Source organism: Sceloporus occidentalis, unplaced genomic scaffold, assembly GCF_023333645.1.
Source record: "Sceloporus occidentalis isolate IW3139 unplaced genomic scaffold, rSceOcc1.0.p SCAF_6, whole genome shotgun sequence".
NCBI classification, from domain to species: Eukaryota; Metazoa; Chordata; class Lepidosauria; order Squamata; family Phrynosomatidae; genus Sceloporus; species Sceloporus occidentalis.
In genome coordinates, this window is record NW_028316986.1 from 4,693,641 (window position 1) to 4,710,461 (window position 16,821).

The 16,821-nt window shown below is 43.8% G+C and overlaps 1 protein-coding gene across 2 annotated transcripts in view; it reads left to right on the forward strand.

Annotated features, from left to right (window-relative positions):
* Window positions 1-12,743: 12,743 nt before the first annotated feature.
* LOC149310349 (exostosin-like 3) overlaps window positions 12,744-16,821 on the forward strand; it is a 225,578-nt gene continuing 221,500 nt past the window's right edge. For both annotated transcript variants that reach the window (XM_089528767.1, XM_089528766.1), the window contains exon 1: window positions 12,744-12,849. The gene's annotated coding sequence lies outside the window, so the exon portion shown is untranslated. The remainder of the gene's footprint in view (window positions 12,850-16,821) is intronic.

Consider the following 16,821-nt stretch of genomic DNA (forward strand, 5'->3'; position numbering starts at 1 on the left):
TGAAGAAAATCAACTCATTTGAGATGTGGAGTTGGAAAAGAGTGTTGAGGATACCATGGACAGTCAAAAAGACAAATAAATGTGTCCTTGAATAGATCAAGCCTGAAATCTCCTTGGAAGCCAAGATGATCAAATCAAACTGTCATACTTTGGCCACATCACAAGAAGGCGAGAAAAGACAATAATGTTAGGAAAGGTAGGAAAGGCAGAAGAAAGAGAAAAAGACTGCACACCAGATGGCTGGACTCAATTGGGGAGGTAACGGGCTTGAATTTATAGGACCTAAGCAGAGCAGTGGAGGACAGTGGGATTGGAGATGTCTCATCCACAGGGTCACCATGAGCTGGGGTTGACTGAAAGGTACTTGACAACAACAACAACACATAGAATCATGTAACCCTTTAACCTTCTCTTCTCCAGGCTAAACATACCCAGTTCCCTAGGCTGCTTCTCATAGGGCATGATTTCCAGACCTTTCACCATTCGGTTGCCCTCCTCTGGACATGCTTCAGCTTGTCAGCATCCTTCTTGAACTGTGGTGACCAGAACTGGACACAGTGCTCCAGGTGAAGTCTGACTAAAGTAGAATACAGTGCTACTATTACTTCTCTTAGTCTACACCTTGTACTCCTATTGATGCAGGATACATTTGCATTCGCTTTCTTAGCTGCCACATCACATTACTCACTCATGTTCAACCTGTGGTACACTAAAACTCCTAGATCCCTTTTAAATGTGCTGCTGCCAAGCCAGGTGTCCCTCATCCTATATCTGTTCATTTCATTTTTTCTGCCCAAGTGTAGTACCCTACATATCTTCCTGTTAAAATTCATTTTTATTAGTTCTGGCCCTGCTTTCTAATCTGTTAAGGTATTTTTGAACTCTGATCTTGTCCTCGAGGGGTATTAGCTTCCCCTCCTGATTCGGTGTCATCTGTAATTTAATAAGCATACTCTCTTTTCTATCATCCAAGTCACTGATAAAGATGTTGAATAGCACGGGACCCAGAACATGTTAGTCATGTCTCTCCAGGATGAAGACGAGCCATTGGTAGCACCCATTGGCTTCAAACTGGTAACCAGTTACACCAAGAAGGCTCTTTCTTGTGTTCTCAACAGACAAGCCTGGGAGGGTAGTGGGACAGGAGGCTGGGTGGAAAGATGGGAGCAACGGAGGGGGCCATCGGAGGCTGGGGGGGAGCAACAAACTCCAACTCCCAGAATTCCATAGCCTTGAGCCAAGGACCCCACAACAAACTCCAACTCCCAGAATTTCATAGCACTGAGCCAGGACAGTTAAAGTGGAGTCAAACCAGATTATCTCCCCAGTGCAGATGCAACCTGAGACAAGGCAACTGTTACAAAGGGAAGGAGAGTGGATTGGATTCAGGGAGGTGGTATTTTAGGAAGCATGGAGAATAAGGGAAATTGGATCATTTCTGCAATCCTCCAAAATGGGTCTCCTTCAGATCCAAAGGATTTACTTCCTGCTGGATTCAGCTACTGGGAACTGCACTCTAAAAACATCTAAAGTAGCACATGGTTCCCACCCCAGGCTTAAACCTTGGTTATATAAACCACAGTCTAATTCTGAGGGACGGTTTAAGCACATTGCCATCCTATTAACATTTTAGGCTTGTATTTTAGAATCCCAAATCTATTCTCAGGGCACATCTACATGGGCCAAATAAAACAGTCTCGCCTAATTTCCACATAAGGTGGCGATGACTGGGGCAGAATCCAGACCTTTTAATTGCCTCAGGGCTTTAATCCAGAGGGGGAGAAAGTGGAGATTTATGCTGATTTAGAGTGGAAAATCCATATATTTGCTCGTGTGTGGAGTGCACTCCATAATGGTGTAAGGGCGAGGGGAGGAGTTCAGAAATATGCACATTTGCACACATCGGGGATGGAAGGAGAAAACCAGAGGGACCACAGCGGTGTGGCCACACATATTGCGATTTATCAAAAGCGTCTTGGCGTGTGTGGCAGTCATGAAGACAAGCATGTGGTCACTGTGGATTATGGTAACCTGGAGGTTAGCTGGGTTTTCCTGTCAATGTAGACATAGCTATGAAGAAGGTCAGCGTCTAGCGGTTGAGAGGACAGGGAAGTTTTATTCACTGTCAAATTCCAGCTGCATACATTCAACACCAATAAACCTGCTTTTACACTATTATCCTTGTTTCAAAGGGCTCTCTCTCAAATTTGTTTTGAAGTATTGGTCCTGGGAAGGCCCTGATCCGTTACAGAAGAGAGAAGCAGGGAGTGAAATAATGATGTTGTCAGGGGGGAAATACTGTGACAACTGGTGATGTTATTCATTTCTTGTTGTGTAACAAGTGATGTCATTCATTTCCCCTGAAATGTCCTAGGCTTCATTCCCACTATCAAAAGAATCGAATTGCTGAGCAAATTAAATGTCCTAGTTCCCATTTGAACCCGGTTCCTGTCATGATGTGATCGAATCTGTCATGATGAAGCGAGGCAATGGCAAAAGAATCATTTTTTCCAGACACCAGCTTAAAAGCGTAGTGTCTAGGTTGAGGGAAATAATAGGATAACACTATTCTGCCTTGGTCAGACCTCACCTGGAATTCTGTGTCCATTTCTGGGCACCAAAATTCAAGAGGGATATTGGCAAGCTTGTCGAGAGAAGGGTGACCAAAATAATGAAAGGTCCGGAAACCATAAAGTACTGTAAGGGAGCCAGGCATGTTTAGTCTGGAGAAGAGAAGGTTTGGAGGAGACATATCCCTGTGTAGTGGAGTCTCCTTCTTTGGAGGTTTTTAAACAGAGGCTGGATAGCTATCTGTTGGGAGGGCTTTGCTTGTATCTTTCTGCATGGCAGAATTGGGTTGGACTGAACGGCCCTTGGGGTCTTTTCCTGCTCTGTCGTTCTATGATTCTATGGGGATTTTACATCAGAGTTGTACAGTTGTAAATCTACTCCTTCAGAATTATGTGCCAATTGTTCTATACAATTCTTGCACTGAATTTCAGTGTTGTGCCACCAAATGCTCACAGGCATCAACATGCCCATGGCCATTGACATGTGCAATGCATGCCCAATAGCACTGCATGAATGATCTTGAAATGAATAAGGACACTCCACATCAGACCAAAATATTCAAGACACTTTCAAAGGGGAACTTAATGCATGCATAAAACTCCCACAGGGTTCAAACATGTGTGTTTCCACTGCCATATGTTCTGAGGTATAAAGCAATGTCGGAACGGGGACCCCAAAACATGACCTTTTCCAAGAAAGGAGTGATGTTAGTGGATGTGAGAGCTGTAGGAAGATTAGAGAGAGAGAGAGAGAGAGAGAGACAGAACCGTTTGAGAAACTCTAATTATAGAGAGTTTCCTCTATCTGCCAGTATGGCCTTGCTGGCAATCTTTAATGATTAATTTAAATTGGCATTTCACTAGCCGTGTCGTTGGGTGTGTTGCTCTCTGCAGGCAAATGTGGAGATGGGTTTACGGCCTTTCATTTCTCCTCTGTTCAGCACAGCTGGTGGTTGGTGTGTGACAGATCGCTGGAGAAGCAAAGATGCAAGAATAATATCTGGACAAGGAGAGGAGTGGGGTTTGTTGCAGGCAGGGACCTAAACCTGTTCATTTCTTGATAAAGTGGAAACAAAACAGCCTATAGAAACCCTTCCACTCCTCCTATGAATGGCAGGCTCAAGATACAGAGACTTGTCAGCCCCTGCATCATTCTGCGGAATTATTAGTATTCCTTCAGGAGAGAACTTGGCATGGAGTCCAGAGAACAAGCAGCATCAGACTGAAAAAGAAGCCTTCACCTCAAGCTTTTAGGACCATCACAAGCGCACAATGCTCTTCCCACATCCCTGCCTGCAATAAACTGGCAGCATTCTTCATTTAAATACTTTTGATGGCACTGGATCCCATCTGATCTTGGAAGCTAAGCAGAATGAGGCTTGGTTGGTTCTTGGATGGGAGGCCACCAATGAATCGCAGGTGCTGTAGGCTATATTTCAGAGGAAAGAACTGGCAAGAACCACCTCTGAATATTTATTGTCTAAGAATACCCCATGATAGTCTCCATAAATCAACCGACAGACTGAAAGCAAACACAGGTATTCTGCACTTTAAAAGGAGCTGTGCACAGTTCTAGATGTGATGGGTCTACAACTCCCATCACCCCTGACAATTGGTAGTCAGTTGGCAGGGGCTGATGGGACTTGGGAACCCACAAAAAGCTTCCCATCCCTGGCAATGGTAGTGTTGGTGGACTCTGTCAGATGTTCTCCTCTGGAAGGTAGTTGGCTTTCCTTCATTAATGGTTTTGTGCATTTTGGAGCTGCAAAGGGGCCTTGAATGGTGCTTGAGGGTACATCCCCCAAAGTGCTAGCAGACCCACTTTCCTTGCTCAGAGGAAGAAGGGTGGCATAACCCCGACTGCTTTCCTCCTCTGAGCAGCACTATTCCAGCTTTTCCAAAATGCCTTGCTTGCTTCTAGACCCAGGGAAGCAAAGACAATTGGGAGAGATCAATGGGCAATATTCCTCTCCTGGTGACCATTCTCAAATGCATTTGCTTTCAGGAAGAGTGTCTAGAGAGAGGGGGAAGCAACTGAGTCAATCCAACCCAGCCAGCTTTCTTGGGCTCCTAGTTCTATGGCTATTTTTATCCTTCTTAGCGGATGGTTTGCTGGCAAGGATGCTTGTCATTTATCCTGGTCTCTCTGCCTGCCATGCTTGGTTGCCTTTCCCCATCACATCACAGATGGTGCCATTAGGAAAAGCAGAGCGCAGGAAAGTTACTTTGGAGAACTACGGCTGCCAAAATCTCCCAGGCAGCATAGCCTGTATTCCCCATATATAACTATTTCAGGCTCTACGGAGAAAGTCCATGCCCCATAGTATAGGGGTTTCCTCTATTACAAGAATTTTTCCTCTATTACATTTTAATTTAAAATCAGCAGGGTGTAGTGGTTGGCTCTTTGGACTAGCACTCCAGGAGACCAGAGTTCAAATCCCTGCTCGGCCGTGGAAAGCCACTGGGTGAGCTTGGGCAGGGCACCCTCTTTCAGCCTCAGAGGAAGGCGATGGCAAATCTACTCTGAACACATCTTGCCTAGAAAATCCTAGGAGAGGGTTACCATAAGGCAGAGTTGACTTGAAGGCATATAAAAAGACAAGAAATCAACAGCTACAGTTGCATAGGATATGTCCTTTAAACCAACAAATGTCCCACAGATCTAGAACAAGTGTTTGTGTGTGCATGCAGAAGAAGGGAAAGCTATCATGGTGTTGTGAATTGGATGTTGGGCTAAGACTCCAGAAGATCAGGGACCGAATCGTTGCTCAGACATGGAAACCCACTGGGTGGCTTTGGGTAAGTTGCACTTTCAGTCAAAGAGGAAGGCAAGGGCAATCCCTTTCTGAAGAAATCTTGTGAAGAGCACAAGAACCAGTGTGGGTTTGTGGTTTGAATGTTGGCCTGGGACTCCAGGGGCTAAGGGAATGAAACAGATGGGCCAAAGAAAGCGGTTTCTAACCGCTTTGAAATTGGGGCATTTAGCTGACACACACCTCCAAAGTAGGTGGAAACAGAATTGGCTCCAGTTAAAAACTGGAGCAAAAATAGCTAAAAACGAGCAAAAAGAAGCCAGGATTTTCCAACTTAGCTCAGAAAATGTGCACCTTCAATCCTGCATATAAACACCCCAATGCCAGAACGATCCATCCTAACCCTAAAGATGCATATAAATGCACTGGTGTGGGTATGCATTAAAAGGGGATGGAGTTGGCATACCCAAGCGGTCAGGATGGTAATGCAAAAAAGTGAAAGATGTAAGTACAACATATACAAACCAGACAGTCCAAGAGGGGGCATGGGGTGTAGGTGGGTGAAGTGGGCATGTGGGGAGGCCATGATTGTGCTTTGTCAATGTTTTATTGGGCAGATCAATGCTCCAAGGAGCTGTACTGGTGGAGGATCACAGGTGAAATTCTGTGGCCAGTCAAAGTGGCAGCCAGCCAAAGGGATGACATCTGGCCAGCAGGTAGTCACCAGCAATGTGTTTATGTTGTGCCATGTGGTTTGCCATGCACACTTGGCCCACCTTTGGAGCAGCCAGTGTGGACAGTGGGGTTTTGAACCACTTTCAGAAAATGCAGGTTTGAGCTGCTTTTTCTTGCCCCTCTGTTCCACCCCTGAGGTTCAAATCCTCACTCAGCCATGGAAACCCACCAGGTGACCTTGGCCAAGGCATGCTTATTCCCTTTGAAGAAACCTGGCCAAGAAATCGCTTGGAGAGGGTTGTCATAGGTCAGAGCTGATCTGAAGGCACAAAACAACAGTAGTTCAGTTCTTGTGTTGAGTGGACATTGATGTTGTAAATTACTCTGTATATAATCAACTATAAGTTGACCTCATGTATAAGTCAAGGGCAAGTTTTTGGGTCAAAATTATGGATTTTGATATGACCCATGGATAAGTCAGGGGTAAAATCTAGGGGCATGTAACGAAGGATCTAAAGGATGATGCAATGGAAAACAATGCCAAAGAACTTACAAAATTCTACATATATACAGCAAACAGACATGCCACCAGTCCAGATTATGCACCATGGCAGGCATTAGGTGTGCATTAGGTGTGTTGTGCTCACAGGGTGTGGGATGGTAGATGGCATCACCATTGCTGGATTATAGCACTTGTTTGGCTGAGCACACAACCTGGCCACACACCTCAAATGTCTCAAAAGTCCTGATCAATCATCTGTCATTCCACTTTTCCAGCTGCTTTTAAAATGTCCCAGTTTCTCTCTCCTCCGTCCACTTTCTCCCCCTTTGTCATCAGGTTACTTCAACTGCTGCAAACTTAGTTCAAGGTGCAAAAGTAGTTTGCACTGTATTAAATCAGCAGAGGAGAGGACAGAAGGGGAGGTGGAATCTGGCTCTTCCCAGGGGGATCAGGCAAAAGCAAACTGCTGCAGCCTTTCCTAGCTTGTATGTTATTCCTCCTTAAGAACATTTGCCAGCTTAACCACACTCTGATGTTGCTTGGCTACGCATGTCCTGAATTTTCTCTGTGAAATGTTGGTGGGTATGCCGGATTGTATGCCAGTTAGAATTGTCCATGCCATTTTATTTCCCATTTCTGTGTATGGTTGCGAAAACCGGACAGTGAAGAAAGCTGATAGGAGCTGAATCAATTCGTTTGAGATGTGGTGCTGAGGAAGAGTTCTGCAGAAACCATGAATTGCTAAAAAGCCCAATAAATGAGTCCTAGAGCAAATCATGTAATTAACCTAAGTCAGTATTTTAAAGTATCTTACTATTACAGAAACAGGGCAATCCTTTAGATAATGCCAAGCAACCAAAAAGTAACTCTTCTTCTTATTATTATTTTCTTGTAATCCCACCTTTCTCCCAATAAAGGGACTCAAGGCGGCGAACAGCAGATTTAAAACAATACAATTTAAAAACGATACAACATTAAAATGTATACATGTAAAATTAAAAAAAAATTAAACCAATTTAAAAGTTAAAACACTTATGATTTAAAATAGAATATGCTAAAAATGTAAACCTTAAAATTTAACTACATCCCCAGCCCTTATCAGTTTGCAAAGGCCTGCTGGCAGAAGAATGTCTTTAATATCATTAATCAAATAGGTGGAAGGGATTTCTAAGGATTGGAGAAAAGGATCTCCCCAGCAGAAGCCAAGATGACGAAACTGTGATTGTCGTACTTTGGACACATCATGAGAACACAGGACTGAGGATACTGTGGACCAAGAAGATAACCAAATGGGTTCTAAAACATATCAGGCCCGAAATATCCCTGGGAGCCAAGGTGACTAAACTGAGGCTGCCATATTTTGGACACATCATGAGGAAAAATGAATCACTAGAAAAGGCAATGATGCTAGGAAAGGCGGAAGGAGCAGAAAGAGAGGAAGACCATAGGCCAGATGGCTAGACTGAAACAACACAGGCTTGAACCTGCAGGACCTGAACAGAAATATAGAGAATAGGGGATCTTGGAAATGTCTCATTCACAAGGTCAGCATGAGTCCAGGATGACTCAAAGGTCATTAACAACAACAGCAAACATAATAAAGTAAAATAACAGAGGTTGTTGAAGTAAAACTCTATTGAAGATTGCAAAATGTCTTGGAAAGGCCCTGCATGGGCTGGAAAATGCGTAGCCCTGCAGATACTGTGGAACAGCAGCTCCTAGCATCTCTGATCATGGGTTGTGCTGGCTGGGAGTTGCAGTCCCACAATTTCTGAAGGACGATGAGATTCTTACCCTAATGTAAGAGCCCCCTTTGCATTGTGTGTATGCAGCTCTTGTTCATTTTCATGGGATCGGTGCCTACTCCACCGCACTCTGTGGAGGTATCCAGATTTGGCTGGGAAGAGGCGTTTAAGGAAGTCTTACCATATATCTATCTGATGGATGGCTTCCTCCCTCCAAATGATTTATTGGTCTGCTGAATGAAAGTGAGGACAGCTTTTTACTATTCTGGGGTTGTAATATTTGTATTTGCATCCGGCTGGAGACTCTGCAGGCTCTCATGTATGTTTCAGGATTTTTTCTCCTTGCTTTTATTGCAGCCATGGGTAACATGTGGCCCTCCAGTAAGGCTGCCTGAAGAAATCTGTGTGTGTACCATCCAATAGTCCCAATATAACTGGGAGAGTGCTGATTGATCCCCTGTCATTCCATTTTTCCAGCTGCATTTAAAGTGTGCAAGTTCCTCTCTGTTCCTTCCCCCTTTATCCTCATCTTACTCTCATTCCTGCAAATAGAGTTTAAAGTCATAAGTTGTTTACACTGGGGTTGCATCTACATTGCAGAATTAATGCAGTTTGAGCCCCACTTTAAATGCCATGGCTCAGTGCTATGGAATTCTGGGATTAGTAGCTTTGTGGGATAGTTCGCCTTCTCTGTCAACAAACTGCAATTCTCAGAATTCCACAATACTGAGCCATGGCAGATAAAGTGGTGTCAAACTGGATTATTTCTGCAGTACAGGTGCAGCCTAGGAGAATAAGGTGAACTGTGGAAGGTTGCACACTCTTGAGTCCAAGAGGAATGCCTTGGCAAACCTCTTCTGAACTAATCTTACCAAGAAAACCCTAGGATGGCCTCACTATCCTAGTCCACTTGATGGCACATAACAACAGCAGTCCAACAATCTGGTGAGCAAAGGTGTGCTAGAACCTGAGACACTGAAGGAAAAGTGGAAAGAAGGGCTGGGAATTGCACCTCTCTCTCTCTCTGGCTTTGCTTCACGAACGAAGATTCAGGAAGGACGCATCCCGCGCTTTGTACAAGCACGTTGGTGACTAAAAAGGCCAATTCGGGATAAACAGGTCCAGTTGCAGAAAGCACAGCATAAAGTCTCCTTGGGTGATGTTTCCAGGTTGCGGTTCTTTCTGCGTTGTCGTTTCTCTTCGAGGCTCGTTCGGCATGAGCTTTCGAAGAAGGCTGCAGCGTTATGGATAGTGCATCTCCATGCCTCCCGATGCGAGGCCAGGGAGGTCCATTGTTGGTGATCTATCTGGCCAAGCCTGAGATGTTGTTTCAGGGAGTCCTTGTATCTCTTCTTTGGGGCACCCCTCTTACGCTCTTGACCCATGGCGAGTTCACCGTAGAATACTATTTTTGGGAGGCGATGGTCCTTCATCCTAGAAACATGTCCTGCCCAGCGCAGCTGCGTCCTCAATAGCATGGCCTCAATGCTGGTGATCTCTGCTTGCTCAAGGACAGCAACATTTGTCACATAATCATACCAGTGTATATTTAGAATTGTGTGTAAACAGCGCTGATGAAAGCATTCAAGGAGTCGTAGGTGTTGGCGATAGGTGACCCATGTTTCAGACCCATACTCCTGCTTTTCCACTTTTCATCTTGTTTTGATGGTGATCTAGATATTAGACCCTTTGCAAGCTGCGAATGCAGCTTCATAGAATCCATGGGCTTCCTTTACCCTTTTGTTCTCTTTCTCTGTTTCAGGCGCTGAAATCTTTTTATTAAGCAACAGAAAGACAGGAAAGGCCTCTTTGCATATTTCATGTTAGGAGATTATCCCGCCAGTCAGCCACTGAGCATCAACATCCCTTTGGGGTCTCCTGAATCCCTGGAGAGATGTACAAAACCTTACTCTTTAATTTTTTCTTTTTTAAAAGAATCGAGTGATCTCCCTAAATGAAGAGGTGGCAGCTTTTTAAACAAAAACATTCATCCCAAAGCTGCTCTTTGCTTTTTCACAGAAATTTGATTTTATGAGCCTCTTTTGGAAAAGATAAAAAGTTGGATGAAAAGTCTGCCCTTAAGCCTTTCCCGGATCCTCTCGGTAATCTTTGATCCCAAAGAGTGCGGTCGGTTTTAGTCCTGTGATGTAGCAAAAACACACAGAACCATTTGCAGCGGTGTCAGACCATATGCTTCTTTTCATGAACAAGTCTGCTGTCACACTGCAGAATTAATGCAGTTTGATACCACTATAACTGCCATGGCTCAATCCTATGGAGTTCTGAGGTTTGTAGTTTTGTGAGATATACGCATAGCTTTCCCTGGTAAAGAGCTCTGGTGCCACAATAAACTACAAGCCCCATGATAGAACCATGGCTGTTAAAGTGGTGTTAAACTGTTTTATTTCTGCAGTGTGGCTGCAGCCCAAATTTCATTGGATTGGGCCTCTGTTTTGTTCCTATTTGGAGTTATTTTGGAGGGATGTTCTGAAAACACCTTCAAGAAAATGTTGGCTGCCATTATTGCCCTAACTGTCTTCTACCTACCTATCTGTTTTCATAGAATCATAGGAGTTTATCATATGAAGGAGATCAGGGGTTTATCCCATGAATATACCAGAAAAATCACGTAATTACATGAAACAATTTCACACGACATTACACAAAACCCGCCATTAAAATGGTCACAAAGAAGCAATAACACCACATCCCTTTACTTTCAGGATTTCAGCAACAATGCATTTCCGATATCACTTTATATACGAAATTGCATGTGATAATCATTTGTGCAATTGCTTGCCATTTTTGCTTTATTTGTGGGATGCCTTAAATGCACTTTAATATCTCTTTAACGCCGAAATAAGTCCCAGTGTGATAAACTCTATAGAGTTGGAAGAGAGCACAAGGGCCATCCAGCCTCCGCTTAAAGACCTCCAAAGAAGAAGACCACCACACTCCCAGGGAGTGTCTTCCACTCTCGAACAGCTCCTACTGTGATCCTAGAGTAAACCAAGCCTGAATTCTCACTATAAGTCAAAACGACTAGGCTGAGGCTATTGTACTTTGGGCATTTCATGAGACAATCCGGCTCCTTGGGAAATACATGGCTGCCCTGAGTTTGCAAGACCTGGCAGTCTCAACCTGAATTGCAAAGGAAGACCATTTTGTGTTGCTAATGGAATTTAAATTTTATTCCCTGCACTTTGTGGCTCTTTGTCTCCCAGATTTCACACGGCTGGAGGGAGGAATGCCCCGTCTGCCTGGATATCCTTCCATGCCATCTTAGCTCGGAATAACAGCAACAACATTTTGACAAAATTCAAGCTTGTGACCGACATTGTCTTATTGTTCTTTCTCCTGTGTGGTTTTTAACATGTTTGCCTGGTGAAGAAACCAGTGGAGATCTGAATGCTTGCAACGTGTATTTTGTGCATTTTGGTTGGCCCAATAAAGATATCACTGCCTTATGGATTTGATGTTATTGTACTTTTCCAACATGGCTACCCCTAGATATGTATCCTCATTCATAGGTTCACTATAAGTCGAAGATGACTTGATAGCAAACAACAACAACAAGAAGAAGCTGTGTTAACTTCTTTAAGATGCCACTGGACTTTTAAAAATTGAATTAAATCATACTCAACTATAAGTTGACCTCATGTATAAGTCAAGGACAGGTTTGGGGGCAAAAATTATGGATTTTGATATCCCGTTGATACGTTGAGGATAAAACCTAGAGGTATATCACAAAGGATGTAAAGGATGAATCAAAGGAAAAACAATGCCAAAGAACTTGCAAAATTCATTTCATACTAAGGGCTGCATGGATGAGAGAGTAGAGAAGGATCCTGATGCTCTTGCCTTTCGCCAGGGGGATGTTTTATTTTTTAAATAAGAGTTAAAGTACCATCCTTACATTGACCTATGGATAAGTCTACTCAGGTTTTGGGGTCATTTTTTGGCTATAATTTCTACAGTGGTCCTTCCACATTCTCTGGGGTTAGAGGTGAAGGACCCCCATGAATGTGGGGAAAAACACAAATAGAAAAAGACTATTATTTTTACCTGCGAGAACACCTCTTGAGCAATCTCTGCCAGAATTTGATCATAGAATCACGCTGGAGGACCTACAAAGGCCTAGAGCAGTGTTTTCTCTAGGAAGCTCTAGCTTCTCCAGCACAACTCTATGGTCAACTTCTGGCAGAGTTGCGCTGGAGGACCTAGAGATTTATAGAGAGAACATAATAGTCAAAGCAGCAAAAGTCAAAGCTGCAAATTGGAGGGCCAACTGTAGACTTATACACGAATACAGTATATACACAATAAATTGAAAGTGTCCTAATGTGTAAGCAGTCTTACCTCTTGACTTCCACTTGGGGGAGCATCATCCCATTTTTCCCCTCCCCTCCCCTTAAAAATAAAAAGGCACTGCTTCCCACAATGCACTGAGCACTGGCCACTACAGCCTGGGCACTTGCACGCTGCTGCGATTGTTAACAATGCTGCGGGAGCCCTGGTGCAAGCTGCTCCTTGTGTTAAAAAACCTGCCTCCTGCGCAACCTCTGCTCTGCATAAACTTGTCTGCATTCGCATGATGCACAAAGGTAAGCCCTGGAGTAATTTCACTTCCCTGCTTTTGTGTAAGGAGGGGCTGTGGGTTTGTTTTGGGCTGGGAGTTTGCACTGAGCCAGAGACAGCTGACTCCTTGGTTATGGTTTTTCCTTTCCTTCTCCTGATATTGGTTATTAGACTAAGGAAAATGCTTGGAAGGTGGGTTGGGGACACTGGGGGAAGGTTTTCATTATGAAATGAAATTTTCACTTATGTGTGTATTTGTTTGGCAGTCTCTGAGCACTGCATGTCTCCTCCTTTTCTGGAGCAGTTCACAGGCTTGGAGTGCAAGGGAGATGCAGGAGGTGTTCCAACTCTTTTCTGGTGGTTTTTTGTCTTTTTTTTGGGGGGGGGGCTATGTGGCCATGGTCTAGAATAGTTTATTCCTGACATTTTGCCAGCATTTGTGAATGCATTCTCTGAAGATGCCAGCTAACGTCAGGAATAAACTCTTCTAGAACATGGTCACATAGCCCCCCAAAAAACACAAAAAACTATGGATGCCAGCCATGAGAGCCTTTGACTTCACATCTCTTCTGATGCATGCAGAGATATGAAATGTCTCCTGTGCCAAATGACAGTGGACAATCTCTTGTTTTCCAGCATCCTCTTGGAACGTGTGAATGGTAGATCAGAAGAAGGCACAGGGTGGCAAGGCAGGCAGGCAGAGAGCGGTGCCCAGTTGCTGGTGTGAATGTAAAGGCAAAAGGCATGGTCAGCTGAGGGTATGCTCAATCCATGTGGTTCCCTTGCAGCAAATTCCCACACACAGAACAAACGCATAGGCTTCGGTGTGTTGCTTTAGCACGCAGCCAGAAACATGTGGAGTAGTGCTTGGAAGGGGGTACCCTCTGGTACGGGGTTTTGAAGCTGTTTTTTCCATGTAGCAAATGTTATCTAGAGGCTAGAACAGGGAACAATGGATGCAAGTTACAGGACAAGAGATTCCAGCTCAACATTAGGAGGAACTTCCTGAGAGTAAGGGCTGTTCGACAGAGGAGTATACTCTCTCAGAGGGTGGTGGAGTCTCCCTCCTTGGAAGTCTTTAAACAGAGGTTGGATTGCCATCTCTTGGGGGTGCTTTGATTGAGAGTTCCTGCATGGCAGAATGGGGTTAGACTGGATGGCTCTTGGTTTCTCTTCCAACTCTATGATTCTATGACCATTGCTTGTTCTTTCGTGCAGTTGCCGGGTGTCTTCTTGGATTTAGCACCTTGATTTATAGTGCATCTAATCCTGAAACATACACACATGTGCGCATGGGAGGGGGGGGGGGGAAATCCTGCAGGTTCTTTTTTGGTTTCCAGTAGTGGGAAAGGTAGGTTTGAGGGACTTGTAAAGTTGCCTTGAGTCACATGGCAAAGGAATTACCGTAGGACTTTTGTCTCTGACACCGTGAAATTGCTTACTCAGAGGTGATATCACAGAGACCTTGTACCAAATGTGAGACCATTATCATAGAATAGAATATTCTATCTGGTCCTCAAAGTGATTCTTTTTTTCTCAAACATCCCATTTCCCGCTAGTCTTGCTCTCTGAAAAATCTCTTGCTAAACGATGTAAGGAATCTAACTTCAGATTTTCTATATGCAAAGCGCTTGTTATATTACAGAATTACAACACTTCCCTGCTGACCGCTGCTATGTAAGTCATTTTTGGGCTCTGGATCTTGAATTTTAACTCTCTGTCTGATAGTCTAAGATATAGTATTTCGGCTTTTCCACTTTTTTTCTTCTTTGAAAACCTCTGCAGTGATTCTGTCTGCCTTCCTGCGATGTGGATGTGGAGTTTTGTTTATGGTTGGTCGTAACGTGTACGAATGCCGCATTACTCAAATATCTGGGAGGGAATCCTCACAGCATTTCTGATGATGATATTTGACAGTTTAAACACATAGCCATGTCATGTCTTTCCATCCTTCTTTTCAACTCTTTCTCCTCTGGGGAACTTGTAGTTGCATCTATTCTATAAGGATACCCCATTTTATCTTTTCTAATTGGAAATCATGACAAATGTTGATGAACTGCAACTCCTATCATCCCTTACCATCAGCAAAGCTGGTTTAGGGCTGATTATAGTCAAACAACACCTGGAAGACCATATGGTCCTGGGATTTATAGTTTGTTGTGGCACCAGAGCACTCAGACATAGGAGGTTTAATATCCCACAAAACTACAAATCCTAGATTCTATAGCATTGAGCCATGGCAGTTAAAGTGATGTCAAACTGCATTATTTCTGCAACGCAAGAAGCATCCCTAGATATATCTCTGTACTTCAAGTGAAGTCTAAATGAAGCGAAACATGGTGACCCTTTTACTTCTCTTGATCTGGACACTATATTCCAGTTGATGAAACCAAATTCTATTGACATTTCTTGGAGCTGCATCACACTGTGGACTCATGTTTAGCTTGTCGTCTAATAACTCCTTGCCCCCAATTTCTTTTTACATATACTGCTGTCAAACCATCCTATATTTATTATGCACCTGCCTAAATTTATTGTCTAAATTTATTCCTGTTAAAATTCATTTTGTAGGTTTGGCTCTGTTCAATATGTTGCAAGCGTCTTGAATCCTGATTCTGGCCTTTGTGGCATTACTTATCCCAGAAATGTTTGTATCATCTCCAGATTTGTAAAGATGCTTGCGCAACTCAAATGATCAATTTCACCTAGAAGAACACATGGCTGAGCTACGTGTGGTACGTTTTTCTGACACACGAATGCACATTGACACACATGTGCTGCGATCCTACATCAGGGTTGCATAACACACATTTCCTCCTGCTGATTTACACACTGATGGTCTTATGTGACCCTTTTGTTGAATGGAAATGTGCACTGGAATGCACAATCAGAGGGATGCATTTGCCCTGCTCTGACTTCAAGTATACATGGAATCCAGGTGGTTTGGGTCTGAATACGTGTGACCTGCAATTGAGAGAAGCCATGTTCATTACTTGGAGGCCAGGAGGACTTGTGAGGAGAAGGCAGCTTATTGTTGTTGTTAGCTGCTTTTGAGTCGATCTCGACTCATGGCGACTCTATGAATGAGACGTTTCCAAGCCCCCTTATCCTTTACCTCCCTGTTCAGGTCATACAGGACCAGGATCATGGTCTTTCTGATGAAGTCTACCCATCTGGCATGTGTTCTTCTTTTCTTTCAACATCCCTCCACCTCCCCCAGCACCATTGTTTTTCCTAATGTCTCATGATGCGGCCTAAGTATGACGGCCTCAGTTTAGTCATCTTGGCTCCAAGGGAGAGTTATGGCTTGACTTGTGCTAGGGCCCATTTGTTTGTCTTTTTAGCTGTCTAAGGTATCCTTAGCACTCTTCTCCAACACCACATCTCAAATGAATTTCTGGGCACCACAATTCAAGAAGGATGTTGAGAAGCTGGAGCGTGTCCAAAGGAGGCTGACCAAAATGGTGAAGGGTCTGGAAACCTTGCCCTATGAGGACAGACTTAGGGAGCTGAGTATTTTTAGCCAGGAGAAGAGAAGGTTAAGAGGTGATATGATAGCCCTGTTTAAACATTTGAATGGTTGTCCTATTGAGGAGGGAGCTAGTTTGTTTTCTGAGTAGGACCCGAAGCAATGGATGCAAACTCCAGGAAAAGAGATTCCACCTCAACATTAGGAAGAACATCATGACAGTAAGGGCTGTTTGACAGTGGAACACACTTCCTCAGAGTGGAGTGGAGTCTCCTTCTTTGGAAGTCTTTAAACAAAGGCTGGATGGCCATCTGTCATGGATGCTTTGATTGAGAGTTCCTGCATGGCAGAATGAGGTTGGACTGGAAGGCCCTTGGGGTCTCTTTCAACTCTGATTCTCTGGTTCTATGAATTAATTTTCTTCCTTTTGCTTTCTTCACTGCCCAACACTCACATCCTTATACATGGTCATAGGCTTGAACAACTCTTACTTTAGTGTTCAGCTGTATGTCTTTACACTTCAGGATTA